The sequence below is a fragment of the Rhinopithecus roxellana genome, chromosome 3 (genome assembly GCF_007565055.1).
Source record: "Rhinopithecus roxellana isolate Shanxi Qingling chromosome 3, ASM756505v1, whole genome shotgun sequence".
NCBI lineage: Eukaryota > Metazoa > Chordata > Mammalia > Primates > Cercopithecidae > Rhinopithecus > Rhinopithecus roxellana.
This window is the reverse complement of record NC_044551.1, coordinates 11,947,536-11,969,647: the sequence shown is the minus strand read 5'-3', so window position 1 is coordinate 11,969,647 and position 22,112 is coordinate 11,947,536. Positions and strand designations below refer to the sequence as shown.

The following is a 22,112-nucleotide window of genomic DNA, read 5'->3' as shown; positions in this document are numbered from 1 at the left end:
ATTATTTTAAGTAAAGTTTTAAAAAACTGACAATACTGTGGCACTGTGAAATCCATCATCATATTTATGCTGAAACCAGATTTCCTTCAGGCTCCTTCTAGCTAGTGAAATGTTCTCCCTGGGGCCTGAAAGCTTAAGATAATGAATAAGTCCCCCCTTTTCAGGCACAGTCCCAAGGTGCAAGACCACTTGCACAAGCAGTGAGTGTCAGCAAGATAGCAAAAGCAGGAAGAGAGTTGGCCAGAAGACTTGTACCCCCTGAAGATCAAGAGAGAGGCATAGCAGTTACATCAGATTGAGACACTTCCTGTTTACAGGAGACTGTAAAACCGCTGCCCCGTCCTCATTTGGGGGTGACACCATTTTAGGCCTCAGCCAACCTGCACCCAGGCACTCATTAAAACAGCGTGTTGCTCCACACCGCCTTGTGTTGTTTGTTGGTGCACTCTTGGTGTTCGAACCAATACAAGAGCCTTGAGTCTGGTGCCGAAACCCAGGAGGGGTTCCAGTCTACGTCCCCAGTGGACTTACCCCTCCACCCCAGAGAGCAGGTCACAGCAGCCAGACAAAGGAAGCTCCTCAGTCGCCTCTCTGTGCATGCACATGGGTCACTGATCTCGCCTACTGGTAAGTTTCCCTGGAGCCCGGTTAACAGGAAAAAATCCGCATGGTCTCTTTTGGTTTCTCTGGTTTGAAAATCCAATGTTGGTCCAAGAAAGTCCCCGGCAGGTGCCAGGCACTCGCTGATCATCTGGTTTTAGGGAGAGGCCTCTAAGTCATTTGATCCCTTTCTGGGAATGAAAAAGGCAGCGGTGACAATTGTTCCTTTTATTGTCTCCCTCTGGCTGTCCAGGATGGTTTCCTTTTCCCTGTTCTCCCAAGCTGACCCCCTGTTATGGGAAATTCCCAGTCTTCCATTCCAAAGGACAGCCCTCTAGGCTGCCTCGTAAAAAAACCTACAAACCTTAGGCCTCAGGCAAGATATCTGCCCTAAATGCCTTGTCTTTTTTTGTAATTCAGTCTGGACACAAAACAAATTGGATAATGGATCCAAATGGCCTGCAAATGGAACATTCGACTTACAGTTTTAACTGCTTTAAGCAATAATTGCTGATCATTGGAGAAATGGGGAGGCCTTTTTGTCCACACCTTTTTGCACTCAGATCACAACGTGACCTCTGCAATTCTTGCTCACCTGTTCAAATTCTTCTCCATTCTTGCCACCCAGATCACTTTTCTCCTCCCGACCCCACCTCTTTTTCCTCCATCCATCCAGCAGACTGCTGCCTACCCCTCCCAACCCCTACCTCTCCTTCTCGACCATCTTCTTTAACCCCCCAGCCTCCTCTTTATCTTCTCAGCCGCTGTCTTCCCGGTAGCCATCTTCCCAGCTGCCATCTTCCCAGGCAGGAGTATCCACTTCTTTTTTCTACACCATCCCCTCCTCAGGACAATTCTAATATTGCCTGTACCCATTCTTCTCCCACACCGCCCTCTCCTGAGGCTTGTAAACCCACCCTGCCACCTTCCCCCTCTATCTATCCTCCACTGCCTGTTAATTCAACCCCACTTCTCCCTTCAAACCCTCAGCAAGAAGGACTTCCAGGTTCTTCCTTCTCTGCCACCCATACTCACTTACGCGCCATCTTTGGCCCATACTCTACTCTTACTTCAGTGCCTGTGCTACAGTGCCCCCTTTGGGAAGTAGCAGGAACTGAAAGTGTTGTTAAAGTTCATGTTCCCTTCTCCCTCACTGCTTGCTCTCAAATTAATGAAGGACTTGATTCATTACCAGAAGACCCTACCTCTTACATTAGAAAGTTTCAGTACCTTACCCAGTCTTATGAACTAACCTGGCATGATCTCTATGTTATACTCTTTTCCACCCTCACCCCAGAAGACCTGGACCTTATCTGGACCCTAGCTCAGGCACATGCTGATACAATTCATCACGAAGCTCCTGTTCTACCTACTGGTGCAGAGGCAGTCTCCAACCAGTACTACCACTGAGTTTATCAAGATGGAGCCCCTGGATGCTGCCATCGAGACCACATGATTGTGTGTCTCCTTGCAGGACTCAAAAAGGGTGCCCATAAAGCAGTCAACTATGAAAAACTTTCAGAAATCACCCAATGTCCTGTCAAAAACCCAGCCCCTTTTCTCTCTAATTTAACTGAAGCCATAAGAAAGTACACCTACCTAGACCCAGCTAGCCCAGAAGGAACCACTGTGTTAAACCTTTGGTTCATCTCCCAATCCATATCCGATATTCGGTGCCAGCTTCAGAAGCTTGATGACGGCCTTCAAATCCCACAACGACACCTGAATTTAGCCTTCAAATTGTTTAACAATCAGGATGAGGCAAGTAAAAGACAAAAACAGGCAGATTTTCAAATGCTTGCCTCTGTCATCAGGAGCCCTACAGGGCCATGGGGCCACAGTTTCACACGGAAGCCTCCTATCAATCCATCTCCTCCTGGCACCTGTTTCAAGTGTGGCAGTGAAGGTCACTGGTCCAAACAATGCTGAAACCCAGGTAAGCCCACCAGCCTGTGCCCCCTCTGCAGAGGACCCCACTGGAAATCAGACTGTGAGCAGCCCTCACAAGGACCACCCCCATCCCTTCCTGAGCTGGCCAAAACCTACTCAGATCTCGGTGGCCTTGCCACTGAAGACTGATGGTGCCCTGGAATGGATGCTCCAGCAACTACCATCTCTTAATTTGAGCCAAGGATAAGCCTGATGGGGCAGGTAGACCTGTATGTTTTCTTGTTTGTTTGTTTGTTTGTTTGTTTGTTTGTTTGTTTGTTTTCTTTTTTTTTTTTTATTATACTTTAAGTTCTCGGGTACATGTGCATAACGTGCAGGTTTGTTACATATGTATACTTGTGCCATGTTGGTGTGCTGCACCCATCAATTTGTCAGCACCCATCAATTCATCATTTATATCAGGTATAACTCCCAAAGCAATCCCTCCCCCCTCCCCCCTCCCCATGATAGGCCCCAGTGTGTGATGTTCCCCTTCCCAACTCCAAGTGATCTCATTGTTCAGTTCCCACCTATGAGTGAGAACATGCGGTGTTTGGTTTTCTCTTCTTGTGATAGTTTGCTAAGAATGATGGTTTCCAGCTGCATCCATGTCCCTACAAAGGACGCAAACTCATCCTTTTTTATGGCTGCATAGTATTCCATGGTGTATATGTGCCACATTTTCTTAATCCAGTCTGTCACTGATGGACATTTGGGTTGATTCCAAGTCTTTGCTATTGTGAATAGTGCCGCAATAAACATACGTGTGCATGTGTCTTTGTAGTAGAATAATTTATAATCCTTTGGGTATATACCCAGTAGTGGGATGGCTGGGTCATATGGTACATCTAGTTCTAGATCCTTGAGGAATTGCCATACTGTTTTCCATAATGGTTGAACTAGTTTACAATCCCACCAACAGTGTAAAAGTGTTCCTATTTCTCCACATCCTCTCCAACACCTGTTGTTTCCTGACTTTTTAATGATTGCCATTCTAACTGGTGTGAGATGGTATCTCGTTGTGGTTTTGATTTGCATTTCTCTGATGGCGAGTGATGATGAGCATTTTTTCATGTGTCTGTTGGCTGTATGAATGTCGTCTTTTGAGAAATGTCTGTTCATATCCTTTGCCCACTTTTGGATGGGGTTGTTTGTTTTTTTCTTGTATATTTGTTTGAGTTCTTTGTAGATTCTGGATATTAGCCCTTTGTCAGATGAGTAGATTGCAAAAATTTTCTCCCATTCTGTAGGTTGCCTGTTCACTCTGATGGTAGTTTCTTTTGCTGTGCAGAAGCTCTTTAGTTTAATTAGATCCCATTTGTCAATTTTGGCTTTTGCTGCCGTTGCTTTTGGTGTTTTAGACATGAAGTCCTTGCCCATGCCTATGTCCTGAATGGTACTACCTAGATTTTCTTCTAGGATTTTTATGGTATTAGGTCTAACATTTAAGTCTCTAATCCACCTTGAATTAATCTTCGTATAAGGAGTAAGGAAAGGATCCAGTTTCAGCTTTCTACTTATGGCTAGCCAATTTTCCCAGCACCATTGATTAAATAGGGAATCCTTTCCCCATTTCTTGTTTCTCTCAGGTTTGTCAAAGATCAGATGGCTGTAGATGTGTGGTATTATTTCTGAGTACTCTGTTCTGTTCCATTGGTCTATAGCTCTGTTTTGGCACCAGTACCATGCTGTTTTGGTTACTGTAGCCTTGTAGTATAGTTTGAAGTCAGGTAGCGTGATGCCTCCAGCTTTGTCCTTTTGACTGAAGATTGTCTTGGCAATGCGGGCTCTTTTTTTGGTTCCATATGAACTTTAAAGCAGTTTTTTCCAATTCTGTGAAGAAACTCATTGGTATCTTGATGGAGATGGCATTGAATGTATAAATTACCTTGGGCAGTATGGCCATTTTCACGATATTGATTCTTCCTATCCATGAGCATGGTATGTTTTTCCATTTGTTTGTGTCTTCTTTTATTTCATAGAGCAGTGGTTTCTAGTTCACCTTGAAGAGGTCCTTTACATCCCTTGTAAGTTGGATTCCTAGGTATTTTATTCTCTTTGAAGCAGTTGTGAATGGAAGTTCATTCATAATTTGGCTCTCTGTCTGTCACTGGTGTATAAGAATGCTTGTGATTTTTGCACATTAATTTTGTATCCTGAGACTTTGCTGAAGTTGTTTACCAGCTTAAGGAGATTTTGGGCTGAGACAATGGGGTTTTCTAAATATACAATCATGTCATCTGCAAACAGGGACAATTTGACTTCTTCTTTTCCTAACTGAATACCCTTGATTTCTTTCTCTTGCCTGATTGCCCTAGCCAGAACTTCCAACACTATGTTGAATAGGAGTGGTGAGAGAGGGCATCCCTGTCTTGTGCCAGTTTTCAAAGGGAATTTTTCCAGTTTTTGCCCATTCAGTATGATATTAGCTGTGGGTTATCATAAATAGCTCTTATTATTTTGAGGTACGTTCCATCAATACCGAATTTATTGAGCGTTTTTAGCATGAAGGGCTGTTGAATTTTGTCAAAAGCCTTTTCTGCATCTATTGAGATAATCATGTGGTTCTTGTCTTTGGTTCTGTTTATATGCTGGATTATGTTTATTGATTTGCGAATGTTGAACCAGCCTTGCATCCCAGGGATGAAGCCCACTTGATCATGGTGGATAAGCTTTTTGTTGTGCTGCTGAATCCGGTTTGCCAATATTTTATTGAGGATTTTTGCATCGATGTTCATCAGGGATATTGGTCTAAAATTCTCTTTTTTTGTTGTGTCTCTGCCAGGCTTTGGTATCAGGATGATGTTGGCCTCATAAAATGAGTTAGGGAGGATTCCCTCTTTTTCTATTGATTGGAATAGTTTCAGAAGGAATGGTACCAGCTCCTCCTTGTACCTCTGGTAGAATTCAGCTGTGAATCCATCTGGTCCTGGACTTTTTTTGGTGGGTAGGCTATTAATTATTGCCTCAATTTCAGAGCCTGCTTTTGGTCTATTCAGGGATTCAACTTCTTCCTGGTTTAGTCTTGGGAGAGTGTATGTGTCCAGGAAATTATCCATTTCTTCTAGATTTTCTAGTTTACTTGCGTAGAGGTGTTTATAGTATTCTCTGATGGTAGTTTGTATTTCTGTGGGGTCGGTGGTGATATCCCCTTTATCATTTTTTATTGCGTCTATTTGATTCCTCTCTCTTTTCTTCTTTATTAGTCTTGCTAGTGGTCTGTCAATTTTGTTGATCTTTTCAAAAAACCAACTCCTGGATTCATTGATTTTTTGGAGGGTTTTTTGTGTCTCTATCTCCTTCAGTTCTGCTCTGATCTTAGTTATTTCTTGCCTTCTGCTAGCTTTTGAATGTGTTTGCTCTTGCCTCTCTAGTTCTTTTAATTGTGATGTTAGAGTGTCAATTTTAGATCTTTCCTGCTTTCTCTTGTGGGCATTTAGTGCTATAAATTTCCCTCTACACACTGCTTTAAATGTGTCCCAGAGATTCTGGTATGTTGTATCTTTGTTCTCATTGGTTTCAAAGAACATCTTTCTTTCTGCTTTCATTTTGTTATGTGCCCAGTAGTCATTCAGGAGCAGGTTGTTCAGTTTCCATGTAGTTGAGCAGTTTTGATTGAGTTTCTTAGTCCTGAGTTCTAGTTTGATTGCACTGTGGTCTGAGAGACAGTTTGTTATAATTTCTGTTCTTTTACATTTGCTGAGGAGTGCTTTACTTCCAATTATGTGGTGAATTTTGGAATAAGTGCGATGTGGTGCCGAGAAGAATGTATATTCTGTTGATTTGGGGTGTAGAGTTCTAGAGATGTCTATTAGGTCCGCTTGGTACAGAGATGAGTTCAATTCCTGGATATCCTTGTTAACTTTCTGTCTCGTTGATCTGTCTAATGTTGACAGTGGAGTGTTGAAGTCTCCCATTATTATTGTATGGGAGTCTAAGTCTCTTTGTAAGTCTCTAAGGACTTGCTTTATGAATCTGGGTGCTCCTGTATTGGGTGCATATATATTGAGGAGAGTTAGCTCTTCCTGTTGAATTGATCCCTTTACCATTATGTAATGGCCTTCTTTGTCTCTTTTGATCTTTGATGGTTTAAAGTCTGTTTTTCAGAGAGTAGGACTGCAACCCCTGCTTTTTTTTGTTCTCCATTTGCTTGGTAGATCTTCCTCCATCCCTTTATTTTGAGCCTATGTATGTCTCTGCATGTGAGATGGGTCTCCTGAATACAGCAGACTGATGGGTCTTGACTCTTTATCCAGTTTGCCAATCTGTGTCTTTTAATTGGAGCATTTAGTCCATTTACATTTAAGGTTAATATTATTATGTGTGAACTTGATCCTGCCATTATGATATTAACTGGTTATTTTGCTCGTTAGTTGATGCAGTTTCTTCCTAGCCTCGATGGTCTTTACATTTTGGCATGTTTTTGCAATGGCTGGTACTGGTTGTTCCTTTCCATGTTTAGGGCTTCCTTCAGGGTCTCTTGTAAGGCAGGCCTGGTGGTGACAAAAACTCTAAGCATTTGCTTATCTGTAAAGGATTTTATTTCTCCTTCACTTATGAAACTTAGTTTGGCTGGGTATGAAATTCTGGGTTTAAAATTCTTTTCTTTAAGAACGTTGAATATTGGCCCCCACTCTCTTCTGGCTTATAGAGTTTCTGCCGAGAGGTCTGCTGTTAGTCTGATGGACTTCCCTTTGTGGGTAACCCGACCTTTCTCTCTGGCTGCCCTTAAGATTTTTTCCTTCATTTCAACTTTGGTGAATCTGGCAATTATGTGTCTTGGAGTTGCTCTTCTCGAGGAGTATCTTTGTGGCGTTCTCTGTATTTCCTGAATTTGAATGTTGGCCTGCCCTACTAGGTTGGGGAAGTTCTCCTGGATGATATCCTGAAGAGCGTTTTCCAACTTGGTTCCATTTTCCCCCTCACTTTCAGGCACCCCAATCAGACGTAGATTTGGTCTTTTTACATAATCCCATACTTCTTGCAGGCTTTGTTCATTTCTTTTTCTTCTTTTTTTTTTTTTGGTTTCTCTTCTCGCTTCATTTCATTCATTTGATCCTCAATCGCTGATACTCTTTCTTCCAGTTGATCGAGTCGGTTACTGAAGCTTGTGCATTTGTCACGTATTTCTCGTGTCATGGTTTTCATCTCTGTCATTTCGTTTATGACCTTCTCTGCATTAATTAGTCTAGCTGTCAATTCTTCCACTCTTTTTTCAAGATTTTTAGTTTCTTTGCACTGGGTACGCAATTCCTCCTTTAGCTCTGAGAAGTTTGATGGACTGAAGCCTTCTTCTCTCATCTCGTCAAAGTCATTCTCTGACCAGCTTTGATCCATTGCTGGCGATGGGCTGCGCTCCTTTGCAGGGGGAGATGCGCTCTTATTTTTTGAATTTCCACCTTTTCTACCCTGCTTTTTCCCCATCTTTGTGGTTTTATCTGTCTCTGGTCTTTGATGATGGTGACGTACTGATGGGGTTTTGGTATAGGTGTCCTTCCTGTTTGATAGTTTTCCTTCTGACAGTCAGGACCCTCAGCTGTAGGTCTGTTGGAGATTGCTTGAAGTCCACTCCAGACCCTGTTTGCCTGGGTATCAGCAGCAGAGGTTGCAGAAGATAGAATATTGCTGAACAGCGAGTGTACCTGTCTGATTCTTACTTTGGAAGCTTCCTCTCAGGGGTGTACTCCACCCTGTGAGGTGTGGGGTGTCAGACTGCCCCTGTGGGGGATGTCTCCCAGTTAGGCTACTCAGGGGTCAGGGACCCACTTAAGCAGGCAGTCTGTCCGTTCTCAGATCTCAACCTCCGTGTTGGGAGATCCACTGCTCTCTTCAAAGCTCAGTTGAAAATGCCGAAATCACCTGTCTTCTGTGTCGCTCGCGCTGGGAGTTGGAGACTGGAGCTGTTCCTATTCGGCCATCTTGCTCCGCCCCCGACCGTCTACCGTATGTTTTTTGAATTAATACTGGGGCAACCTACTCTGTTTCATCTAATTTTTCAAGACCCACCCAGTCCTCCCAAGTCTCTGTTGTGGGAATTGAGGATCAGTCTCCAAACCCCGAGCCCCTCTCCACTTTTCTGCTCCCTGCACACCTTTTCTTTCACTCACTCTTTTTAAGTCCTGTCCTCCTGCCCAACTCCACTCCTAGACAGAGACATCCTTTCAAAACTCCAGACTACTCTCCACTTCCACATTCCCCATAGTACCCAACGAATTCACCCAGACACCTCTGGTACTTACAGCTTTCTTCTACTCCAACCTCCCACCCTAAAACACGCAACCTTTCCTCATCCCCTATCTGTACTTCACCCCACTGTTTGGGATACTTCTACACTCTCAGTTGCAGAACATGACACCCCCATCCTCATTACCCTTAAAGAGCCCACCCAGTTCCTATCACAGAAGCAGTATCCAATACCCCAAGCAGCTCCTGTAAGGCCTAAAGTCTATCATTTCTCGCCTCCTCATCAGTGACTTACTCTGCCCAACAAGCTCCCCTTTTAACACACCAGTTCTACCTGTTAAAAAGTCCGATGGAACTTATCCCTTAGTCCAGGACCTCAGGCTCATTAACCAGGCTGTACTCCCAGTATGTCCCATAGATCCTAACCCATATACTTTACTTTCTGCAATTCCCTCTAACACCACCCATTTTTCTGTTCTAAAACTAAAGGATGCTTTTTTCACAATTCCTTTACACCCTGCTTCCCAAAACCTCTTTGTCTTTACGTGGGAAAACCCAACACCAACCTTTCGTGTCAGCTCACCTGGTGCATACTACCTTAAGGTTTTAGACATAAACCTTTTTGACATACTACCTTTTTGGACAGGCCCTTGTTCATGACCTCTGTACCTTATCCCTAAAACTGTCCACTCTCCTTCAATATGTTGATGATCTGCTCCTATGTAGCCCTCTCAAAAGGACTGCAATGCCCATACTATCTCTCTTTTAAATTTCCTGACAGAGCGGGGGTACTGAGTCTCCCCTTAAAAGGCACAAATATGCACCACTTTAGTCACCTATCTAGGCCTAGCACTTACCCCATGAACCTGAGGGCTCACAACTGACCGCATATCCCTCCTCCAATCCTTCCTGCCTCCACAGACTAAACAAGAAAATCTCTCTTTTCTAGGACTAGCAGGATATTTTAGACTTTAGGTTCCCTCTTTTGCTTCATTTGCCAAACCGTTATACCAAGCCACTAAAGGCCCTCTCCAGGAGCCTTTAAACCCTGCACAGCCTATTACCCAACCTTTCCATCTACTCCAGAAGGCTCTCACCTCAGTGCCTGTCCTCACTCTCCCAGACCTCACCAAACGTTCCTCCCTTTGTACTGATGAACAGCATGGAGATGCACTAAGTGTTCTAACTCAGTCTAAGGGACCCACCCTTCAGGTTGTTGCTTACCTCTCCAAACAATTCAAAGTCACAGTCTTCAGATGGCCTGCCTGCCTCCAAGCATTGGTGGCAGCTACTGTCCTCACCCATGAAAGCCTAAAACTATCTCTTCATGCCAACCTAACAGTTTAGTCAACCCTTAACGTCAAAGACATGCTAGCTCACCGCAGTGTACTAAGTCTCATCTCTGCCCCACGGCTCCTCCAGCTATATGCTCTGTTCATAGAAACCCCCCCCCCCCCGCCCCCACATCACCATGCTAACCAGTTCCCATCTAAACCTGGCCATAATCTTACCTGAAGCTACAACAGCCAAAGACCCTACATGCTTCTGTGTGAACAATGTTAAAACCTTTCTTATACCTTTTCCAAACCTAACAGACCAATCCCTTCCAGGTGCCTCTTTTAGTTGGTTTGTAGATGGCAGTTCCTTCCTACATAAAGGATGCCAGCATGCTAGCTATTCTATAGTGTCACCCCTGACACTATTGAAGCCAAGCTGCTCCTCCTAGGCACCACCTCCCAAAAAGCTGAACTCATCACCCCCACTCAAGCTCTCACTCTAGCAGCCAGACAACAGATCAACATATATTCAAATTCTTGTTATGTGTTCCACATAGTACACTCACACTTGTCCATCTGGAAAGAACAGGGTTTTCTAACTGCAAAAAACACTCCTGTCATAAATGGCTCTCTTGTCAGCAAACTACTTTAAGCTGCCAGGCTCCCACAGAAAGTTGCCATCATTCATTGCAGGGGTCACCAAACCCCAGACAATCCTATATTAGCTGGAAATGTGCTAGCAGATCATGTAGCCAAACGAGTAGTCCTACAATGCATGTAAGCCCAATTTCTGTCCCTGTCCTTGTTCTTTCCTCTTTATTCATCAGAAGAAAAGGAGGACTTCCAAGCCCAAAACATTCTAAAGCAAGGACCATGGCATGTCAAGGAAGGGTGCTTCGTTCTTCCTCACTCTCAAAGCCTTCCTCACTTCCAAAGCTTCAACTCTTTCCATGTTGGTTACAAACCTCTCTTGCAACTTCTCCATCATATTCTCACTTGTCCTTACCTTTCCAGCCATGTTTGAGAAATTACCCAGTCCTGCTCTATCTGGCACTCAGTGTCACACAAGGGCTCTCTCCGGCCACTGCCTTTTCCTACCCACCAAGCCTGGGGCCAGGTACTGAGCGAGATTGGCAAGTATACTTCACTCACATGTGGCCTAATAAATGGCTCCACTATCTTCTAGTCTTTGTCTGTACTTTCTCTGGGTTGGTAGAAGCATTCCCAACAACTTCAGAAGGTGCAAATGTCATCACACAATCTCTCATCATGCATATAATTCCCCATTTCGGTCTCCCAACATCCATCCAGTCTGATAACAGGCCCACCTTCATCAGCCAAATTACCCAAGGCGTCTCTACATCCTAAGGTATAAAATGGGTTCTCCACATACCCTACAGGCCTCAATCTTCAGGCAAAGTTGAAAAAATTAACTGTCCTTAAAGCCCAACTCACCAAGCTCACTCTAGAAACCTGCCAGTTGTGGACAAAAAAAAAAAAAAAAAAAAATCTCCCTTTCACCCTCATGAGACTCTACTCAACACCAAAAGCACCCTCTTTTTAAAGTCCCTTTGAAATCATGTATGGCCAGACTTTTGTCTTAGGGCCTCCACCCTTAGCAGACTCTGAACCACTCGGGAATTACTTCCTCTCCTTAATCCAGACACGGTCTTTCATTCATGAAGCAACAAATGAGGCTGTGCCCCTCCCTGTTAACACCTCCTTGTCCTCTCAACATAACTGTCTTGCAGGACAGATGTGTTTATCTTTCAACCTGACCCTCACAAAAAGCTACAACTGAAGTGGACAGGCCCCTACACTGATACTCAGCATGCCAACTGCAGTGAGAGTACAAGAACTCCCCCACTGGGTCCATCGCACATGGGTCAAGCTCATGCCCAAGGTTACTCCTTCCTCCAAAACATTAACAGCAGGCAACACCCTCTGAGTCCCTGTATATAATAACCTAAACAGCAACAACAAAAGGATCCTTAAAGGCAGAAAGAAGTCAAAGATGGCAATAGGAAGAATGGCCTCCACAGCAGAGCATCGAATATTAGAGTCCTGCCACTTGGGCTGAGGATGGTTCATGGGGTTATTGCAACTGCCATATACATGCTAAATAGAAGAATTAGACTAAAGGTGATTCTAGAGATAATCACCAACCAAACCACCTCAGCCCTGGAAATTCTCATGTAATAACAAAGCCAAATGCATGTGGCAATTTATCAAAACAGGCTGGCACTAGACTACTTATTAGCAGAAGAAGGTGGGGCCTGTGGTAAGTTTCGTATCTCCAATTGTTGACTTAACATAGATGATAACAGAAAAAGCAGTACTAGAAATTGCTTTAAACATCAGAAAAGTAGCCCCTGTACCAGTCCAAACCTGGAAGGGATTGGACCCAACAAATCTTCTAGGAGGGTGGTTCTCTAATTTAGGAGGATTTAAAACGCTGGTGGGGACAGTAGTCTTCATCGCTGGGTTCTTCCTGTTTCTCACCTGTGTTATCCTACTGATAATAAAAGCCATTAAAATTCGTGTTGACATCTACAGCCATCTGATCTTTGACAAACCTGAGAGAAACAAGAAATGGGGAAAGGATTCCCTATTTAATCAATGGTGCTGGGAAAATTGGCTAGCCATAAGTAGAAAGCTGAAACTGGATCCTTTCCTTACCCCTTATACGAAGATTAATTCAAGGTGGATTAGAGACTTAAATGTTAGACCTAATACCATAAAAACCCTAGAAGAAAATCTACGTAGTACCATTCAGGACATAAGCATGGGCAAGGACTTCATGTCTAAAACACCAAAAGCAACGGCAACAAAAGCCAAAATTGACAAATGGGATCTAATTAAACTAAAGAGCTTCGGCACAGCAAAAGAAACTACCATCAGAGTGAACAGGCAACCCACAGAATGGGAGAAAATTTTTGCAATCTACTCATCTGACAAAGGGCTAATATCCAGAATCTACAAAGAACTCAAACAAATATACAAGAAAAAAACAAACAACCCCATCCAAAAGTGGGCAAAGGATATGAACAGACATTTCTCAAAAGAAGACATTCATACAGCCAACAGACACATGAAAAAATGCTCATCATCACTCGCCATCAGAGAAATGCAAATCAAAACCACAATGAGATACCATCTCACACCAGTTAGAATGGCAATCATTAAGAAGTCAGGAAACAACAGGTGTTGGAGAGGATGTGGAGAAATAGGAACACTTTTACACTGTTGGTGGGATTGTAAACTAGTTCAACCATTATGGAAAACAGTATGGCAATTCCTCAAGGATCTAGAACTAGATGTACCATATGACCCAGCCATCCCACTACTGGGTATATACCCAAAGGATTATAAATTATTCTACTACAAAGACACATGCACACGTATGTTTATTGCGGCACTATTCACAATAGCAAAGACTTGGAATCAACCCAAATGTCCATCAGTGACAGACTGGATTAAGAAAATGTGGCACATATACACCATGGAATACTATGCAGCCATAAAAAAGGATGAGTTTGCGTCCTTTGTAGGGACATGGATGCAGCTGGAAACCATCATTCTTAGCAAACTATCACAAGAAGAGAAAACCAAACACTGCATGTTCTCACTCATAGGTGGGAACTGAACAATGAGATCACTTGGACTCGGGAAGGGGAACATCACACACTGGGGCCTATCATGGGGAGGGGGGAGGAGGGAGGGCTTGCATTGGGGTTATACATGATATAAATGATGAATTGATGGGTGCTGTCGAGTTGATGGGTGCAGCACACCAACATGGCACAAGTATACATATATAACAAACCTGCACGTTATGCACATGTACCCAGAACTTAGAGTATAATAAAAAAATTTAAAAAAAAAATTCATGTTGAAACTACAGTTAGCTGCCAGACAATCTAGATGATGTTCCTGCTACAACAACACAGTGGATACCAACCTATCTCTCAGGAATACCCCAAAGTAAAGTTTTTCTTTTTCCAAGGTGCCCACGCCACTCTTATGTCACATTTAAAGTAGTGACAAAGTCATCCCTTTTCCCTTTCAATAACCAAATAGACAGGAATGAAAGATTCTCCCTGGGGCCTGAAAGCTTAAGAGAATGAATAACTCCTCCCTTCTCAGGCCCAGTTCCAAGGTGCAAGACCACTTGTGCCAGCAGCGAGCATCAGCAGGATAGCAAAAGCAAGAAGAGAGCTAGCCAGAAGACATGTACCCCTGAAGATCAAGAGAGACTCCATTCGGGTACTGCGTAGCAGTTACATCAGACTGAGACACTTCCTGTTTACAGGAGACTATAAAACCCCTGCCCCATCCTCATTTGGGGGTGATGCCATTTTAGGCCTCAGCCTGCCTGCACCCAGATCCTCATTAAAACAGGATGTTGCTCCACACTACCTTGCATTGCTTGTTGGTGCACTTTTGGGGTTCAGCCCGATACAAGAGCCCTGCAGCTAGTTCCTGGGTATGGAAGGGATACTAAGGCAGGTACATTTCTGGGAGACATGCTAGATGTGCCCTTGGAAAAATGTTTGTAATTCCTTTTCCAGAAAAAAAAAATGTTTTATTTTGTTGACTGAGCTGAGTAATGCCAGGCTAGTGGCTTCTTTTTTTCTTTTTCTTTCTTGAGATGGGATCACACTGTGTTGCCCAGACTGGAGTGCAGTGGTGCAATCATGGCCCACTACAGCCTCCTACCTCAGCCTCCTGAGTGGCTGGGACTGCAGGCATGTGCCACCACACTTGGCTAATCGTTTTTGTATTTTTTGTAGGGACAGGGTTTTGTCATGTTGTTCAAGCAGGTCTGGAACTCCTGGGTTCAAGTCATCCACTTTCTTTGGCCTCCCAAAGTGCTGGGATTACAAGTATGAGCCACCATACCTGGTTACTGGCTTCTTGTGGCAAACGGTACCCTACAGCCCTGCAGGTCAGACTCTGCACAGCCCCCGTAACTTCACACCCTGACTTTGTTCTTCATAGCAGAGTAGGGAGCAGGAAATAGCAGAACCCCAAGAATTAGGAGGGTGAAGTACTAATCCTGCTGTTCCCTCTGCACAAGGTCATCTTGGTTCTTTCTATTCTTTTGGCTTCTGTTTCCTCATATGGACAATGAGGATTGAAATTGATCTGTGGTTTTCAAACAGGGTTCCAGGGAAATCTGGCAGATGGACCTCAGGGGTGAGGGGGCCCCATACCCTTCCCTGTTTCATCTAAAAACAGAGAACTCCTTTCCCAGGTGGTTGCTGAAGACAGTGGAGGGGCAAGGCCTGGAGCTCGGTGGTCAAAGCCATCTCCTGGGGTTCCTGACTGCCATGGTGGCTAAGCTGGCTGGAAGGTGGTGGTCATATGCTGCAGGGGCATTAGCATTTCTGGCAATGTCTACAGAAACAAGTTGAAGTACCTGGCCTTCCTCTGCAAGGGGATGAACAGCAACCCTTCCCGAGGCATCTACCACTTCCTGGCCCCACCACTTCCTGGCCCCCACCACTTCCTGGCCCCCAGCTGCATCTTCCGGCAGACTACGAGGCATGCTGCCTCACAAGACCAAGGAGGCCAGGCCTCCCTGGACCGCTTCAAGGTGTTTGACAGCATCCCAACACCCGATGACAAGAAAAAACAGGTAGTGATTCCTGCTGCCCTCAAGGTCTTGCATCTGAAGACTACAAGAAAGTTTGCCTACCTGGGGCACCTAGCTCAAGAGGTTGGCTGGAAGTGCCAGACAGTCATAGCCACCCTGAAGGAGAAGAGGAAGGAGAAGGCCAAGATCCACTACCGGAAAAAGAAACAGCTCATGAGGCTACGGAAACAGCCGAAAAGAACGTGGAGAAGAAAATTGGCAAATATACAGAGGTTCTCAAGACCCACAGACTCCTGCTCTGAGTCCAATAAAGACTATTTATTCCTCCAAAAATAAATAACTCAATCAATAAAGCAGACAATTAAACCAAAAGGCAAAGTTGCAAGACCGACTTATTTTTAACGTTTATGTGTTGAGCTACTGTAAGCTTCATTTGTGTTACAGACTTATAGCAATTAGCTATACACAACATAAACATTGTTCTGAAAAATAAAAAATATAGATAGATATATTTATCTCCACAACTCATAATTGGGAGTATTGTACCCAGGAGGCTTTGTTACAAGGTATTTTATCCTGTTAGGAAATATTTCCCTTTAATTTTATAGTAAGCAGAAAATCTTTATGGTTGGGGTGGATGCAAAAGTGACGCATAATAGTTTAGAAGGCAACTAAAATTGTTTTACCAGCTGTTTAGGCATTTTTTTTTTACCACCTTTTTGATTTGGAGGGTTTGTTTGATCTTGACCCAATTTTATCCCTCAAAACGGGCTCTTACAATCTTATGTACCCACCTCTTCCACGATAGTACCTGGGTCTAGAGGGAGGCAACTTGTATAGTTTTGGCTGCAGAGCATTAGCAGTGAAACAGATCTGGGGTCAGCGGGATGCCAAATGAGGGAGATTCATATCTCTGGTTTTCAGAATACCATGATTTTGGTTTCCTTGGAAGTAAAACAAGGAGAGAGAAATAACATTTATAGTTTGACAGTTATAAGAGTAATTCGTATGTTAGAACAGAAAAAGAAACTCATTTCATTAGAGCACCAATGACAAATACAAAGAAAAATTATAATCTGGTACCTTCTAGAGGATTATTGTAGCCAAGAAAGAATGAATTAATCTGCACCTAAAAAGTTAAGGCTGAAATCTAGTATTGAGTGTCATGCTTTTCCTTTAAAACAATTTTTTTTTTTTAACTATTACTGAACTCATGCAGACAACTATACTGTTATAAAATTACAATCTAAATTTTGGAGAATTCAGAAAGGTAAATTCACTTACAAAAACATACTTTAACCAAATAACTTAAAAAAAAAAAAGATTTTCCTGACCCTCCTTTAACCAGGGCAGCAGCTTTTAAGACAAGATGATTGTTTACCTTGAAAATGTTATTTACAAACCAAACAGATAGACAAATAGAATTTAGCAGCTTTTCAGAATTAGTCCTAGGAAAAAGGCTCTCTACTTATTAGGTAGAAAGATTTATGTAAACCATTTTTTATTTGATCATGGAACTCTTTGGGAAACATTTTTTCCATTAGTATAGGGGTAGCTTCAGTTAACATTTCATAGCAAGGTAGTAAATGCCTCATCAAGTAGAACTTATCTAGCTCAGTTGGTGTTATTGAAAAGTACTCATAGTTTTTGCCATCAGCCCCGATAAATGTGTTACACAAAAGGCTATGCAGTGGAGGATTTACATGAGCAGACTGACAGGTCTTCAGTTTTATAGTACTAGAAAGGGGAAAACATCCTCCAGTTTGATATAGTACTCATTTTCATAAGACATTTAGGTAAAGGGGGTTACAACTACCTTACATAAAGCATGTTTAAACATTTTATAATTCTATTAACCTGTATGTTTTTATGTTCTGGTCCCAGGAAGCCTTTATTTTGCCCTAGACCATTTTACCTTTTCTTGTGAAAAGGGTTTGTGTTCCCATCAGGGAGTTGCATCTGTAAGACTTATGAGGGGCAGCAGACTTGATAAGTCTTCTTAAACAGATCTATGATTCTATGGGAGGGGCACCCATGCAAAAGGGGCCCTCTTAATCCCCAAATTTACCATGACCCAGGTAATAGACCTATTTGGTGGGAGGATAGTCCAGTTATAAAGCTAGTCCAACATAGCTTGCATATGAAACTTATTAACTGCTTCATCTGGGGTATTTCACTTGGTATTTTATAGGAAGAGTTGGGCAGTCCCCTTCTCAAGGCAAGTGGACCTTGCAATGGCATTATCTGGTCCACTAGGCTGATAGCTTTCTCAGGAATAACCCCCCTGTGCATTTGGATCACATATACTCAGTAATCATTCAGTAATGAACTGTGGGTCCTGCAGTAATCCAGGTAAGCTCCTAAGTTCTCTAGCATTTCAAATTAAGAATTTAGTCCTTAAAGTGGTTATTTTTACAATCCACCACTTTTAAAGAAACTGAATGATACCAATCTACAAAATGGAACAATTCCTTGCATTACACCCTTTGGTTTTTAATGGTTACTTGGTTTTACTGTTCTCCCATATCAACTATTTTCTTGGTAACAACAGAGCTCAGAGTTAACTTTTGATGCCCTGGCTTGTGTTTTTTTAATTTATTTCATTTTATCTGTATAATTTTCTTCATTATAAAGCAACTCTTAAATAGTTTCTTAACAAAAAAGTAACATATTTTTGAGAATTAACATCCTTGTGTTTATAAAATTCTAACAAAGGCACATTTCATGCTTTTACTATTTTAACATTTTAGTAACCCAAATTTCTGTGGGAAAAAGAAAACAAGCATTTAAATATGACTTTAAGGTTTTTAAATTACTGGACAATTTTGAGATTAAATTTACCAAATTAATTTTTACCAAAGATTACCAAAGTTATGTAAATTAAAAAGCATCTGAGCTAGTTTTTACTAATCTGACAAGCATTTACATTTTTGTGAGTTAATTGATTAGAGCTTTTTCATGCAGTTAGGTATTGAAATATCACCTCTACATGACACATATAAAGATAGAGATATAACAGGCGTGCACAATAAAAGACATGTTCAAAAGATACCTTATTTGCCTGTTTTTGGAAACAATTTTTCTCCCTCACTGCAGATAATTAGTAAAGTTACAAGAGCCAAAAAAAGGTGGAGAGAGTCATCATTCAAGGCCTTTTCAAAAGAGAAAACTTGTCACTTTTAAGATATCAACCTGAAGAATGTTAAGAAAACAGATTATAGCATTTAAAATTTAAAAAATATCTTGTATTAAAAATAAGTCAATATTTGTAATAAAATCTTGTTTTAAGTAATTATTTAGTTTTGTATTTGTGCATTTCTAAAATATTAAAGACTCATCTCTATAAAGATTATTATGATTTTCTTTTAATTATAGCCAACTGAATTATACAACCCCTTAAAAATTCATTTTACTAACCTTATTATGACTTACATAGATCATTCACAATAGTTAGACTTTTTGTTTTAACCTAAATATCTCTCTTTCTTGAGCAATCCAGTTATTTTATTTTAGGGCAAAAATTCACCACACAAGATTCGTTCTTATATAAAATTACTTTCCTTTTTCATCTTTTTTTTTAACTAAACATGCCTTTTTATGTCTTTCTTTACAGCTCTTATTTCCTGATTCCTTTACCTTGTTTCATTCCTTTACCTTAAATAAGCTTTGAATTAGACAAGATATTTTACCTTTAATAAGAACATTTTTAAAAAAAGGTTTCCTGTAATAATTAAATTGGAAATTGCCCAGATACTTAATATCAATTAATAACTTTAGATCCTAAATTATGGCAAGTTTGTTTATAAGCATTTACTCCATTACATTTACCAGATTAATAGTTTACCTAGATTTACTTACAAAAAAATCTGTAATAGCTAATATTCAAAGTTATTTTTCTGTTAACCATTTTTATAGCTGTGAATTTCAGGTATTTACTTAAGTAATAAAACTTATGGTTACTTTTAAGGGTATTTATACCAATAACTCAATATTTAGCTGTTTTCATTTAAGCCAACAATATTTCATAAGCATATACAAGCAAAGAGCATTCTGTCTTGGGCTGCGTTTCATATTATAACCCATATGGAAAATCATGCAGTATTCTGCAGGAATAAACATGAAACTGCTTACTTAATATATGCAAACAAAATGCTAACAATTCTAAAGACATTGCTGATATTATTTTACCAATAATTTTAAAGCTGACTTATTTAGTAAAGATTTTACTTAAGTCACGTGAACTTGAAAAAGCATTTGACTAGTCTCTCTTTTTAAGCATCTGATTTAAGCAATTTTTATAGCCAGTTAATTGAGCTCTTCATATATTTTTACTAGTGAAAATATTGCGTACACACACATAAATATGCAGATGTATTAGGCATGCCGATAGAAGCACATCCTATAGGCTCATAAAGACCTTTTTCCCTTATTTTTGAAAATCTAACCCTAAGCAGTTGTCAGCTAAATGGTCTTAATTTGCATATTAAAGGCAACTCAGGTAAACATCAGATAGCAAAATTAGTCTAGTGTGCTAGAGGTATATTAAAACGGAATCAATTGCCAATTGAACGTAAAATAATATGTCTATTATTATAAAGGCCTTTAAATATATACACACATATACTCACACAAATACAAAGTTCCCATAGCTATTACTTCAGTACTTTAGCCATGAGATAAATACAATTCTGCCAGCTTGCAAAAACACTGTTAGATCCGATCAGTGGTTTCTATCTCAGTAGAAAAGCTACAGCAGATTTGCAGCAGGCAGAAGAGAAAAATAGAACCTAGGTACTCTATAGTTTGCAGGTCTACCCTAGGACTCTTTTTCCCTAATGTAAATGTGCACCGAGACTGTATTAGTTCCATTTTACATAAACTTTGTCAAGTAGAGGTGCCATAAAACCTATGAAGTGCCCGAAAGGGGATCATTCTCCTTGTTTTGTACTTATTCTTAAATCGTTTCCCGCTTTTTTTTTTTTTTTTCTTAAAAGGAGAAACTGAGCTGTTGCCTGGGGTTATTCTGTAGTGGATGGATGCGTGCTCCTTGTGGACAGGACTCCGCAGTGTGTCCCACTGAGTCATTTCCACCCTCTGACATGTCTCAGTTTCTCTCTCCAGAGGTCTATGACCTGTGAGAGGGCTCAAAACGCTGGGTGATCAGCCCTTATATGCGTTTCCTGGACGAGTCGTTTTTTAATTAATTCTTGTTGGGGATTTCCCTGCAGGGCCGCTGCACATCCCCCCCAGACACTCCCACGAGGCCCCTGGTCACCCAGGGGCGCCTTTCAGCCAGGAGGAGCAAATGTCCTTTCTCTTTGGAGATGAAAAACTTAGTCTCTCATTTATCTGTGAAAGCAACAGTTCCATTCCTCATGCAAATGTACACAGAAAGACCAAATCAAGATAAATTTTAGGAGAAAAAGCAATAGAGAATTCCTTTTAGAATGCATCTCCAACCTCAATTATGATCCTTAAACAATTTCCTAGGAGAAAACCAGCTCAGAATAAATCAAAGACTATCAACCGGGGGGTCCGGGGCTCAGGTGGGCTTGCCAGTTCCACCAGAGGAGAAACTCGAAGTTGGACAGGCTTCAGTGGGCCCCGCTGGGACCTTAGCTCCGAGTTTGGGCAACTCCTTGTGAGTCCTGAGTCTTCTCTGAGGCCCCACGTGTTTGGGCGCCAAATGATTGTTGATGTAAAGAGTCGACCTCTGTAAGACATTTTAAGAGATTTATTCTGAGCCAAATATGAGTGACCATGGCTTGTGACACAGCCCTCAGGAGGTCCTGAGAACATGTGTCCAAGATGATTGGGGTAGAACTTGATTTTATATATTTTAGGGAGGCATCAATCAAATACATTTAAGAAATACATTGGTTTGGTTCAGAAAGGTGGGACAACTCAAATCAAGGGCTTCCAGGCTATAGGTAAATTTAAACATTTTCTAGTTGACAATTGGTTGATTTATCTGAAGACCTGAAATCAATAGAAAGGAAGTGTTCAGGTTAAGATCAAGGATTGTGGGGAATACCTTTTATTGTGCCAAGGAAGCTCTCAGACAGCAGACTTCAGAGAGAGAAGGTTGTAAAATATTTCTTATCTGACTTAAAAGGGTACCTGGCTCTAAGTTGATTATCCCCTGGGTCTGGAAAGGAAGGAAGGAAATCAAGGAGGAAATGGGGTTCTCTATAGAATGTGGATTTTTCCCACAAGAGGCTTTGTGGGGCAAATTCAACGTATGGTAAGGTAATATATTTTGGGGTAAAACATTTTGATTTTCTTTCTTGTTATGCCAGAATTAGGTTGGAAAGTAAGTCATGATATGCAGGGTCAGCCCATCTGATGAGAATGTATGGTTTTTAGGGAGGGCATGACTCCCCAGACCCCTTAGATAATAATTTGGCCAACATTAAAAAAAAATCAGAGCTTACTTCTCAAAGTGAAGAAAATAATTCAGAGCCAAACTTGCTGCAGAGAAATCATGAAAGCAGATAATCTGACTTAAGTTTGTATTCCAGGTT

General features: G+C 41.5%; 1 pseudogene; it reads left to right on the top strand.

Moving 5' to 3' along the window:
- The first annotated feature begins 363 nt into the window (after positions 1-363).
- On the top strand, positions 364-15,974 carry LOC104672475 (annotated as a pseudogene).
- The last annotated feature ends 6,138 nt before the right edge of the window (positions 15,975-22,112 follow it).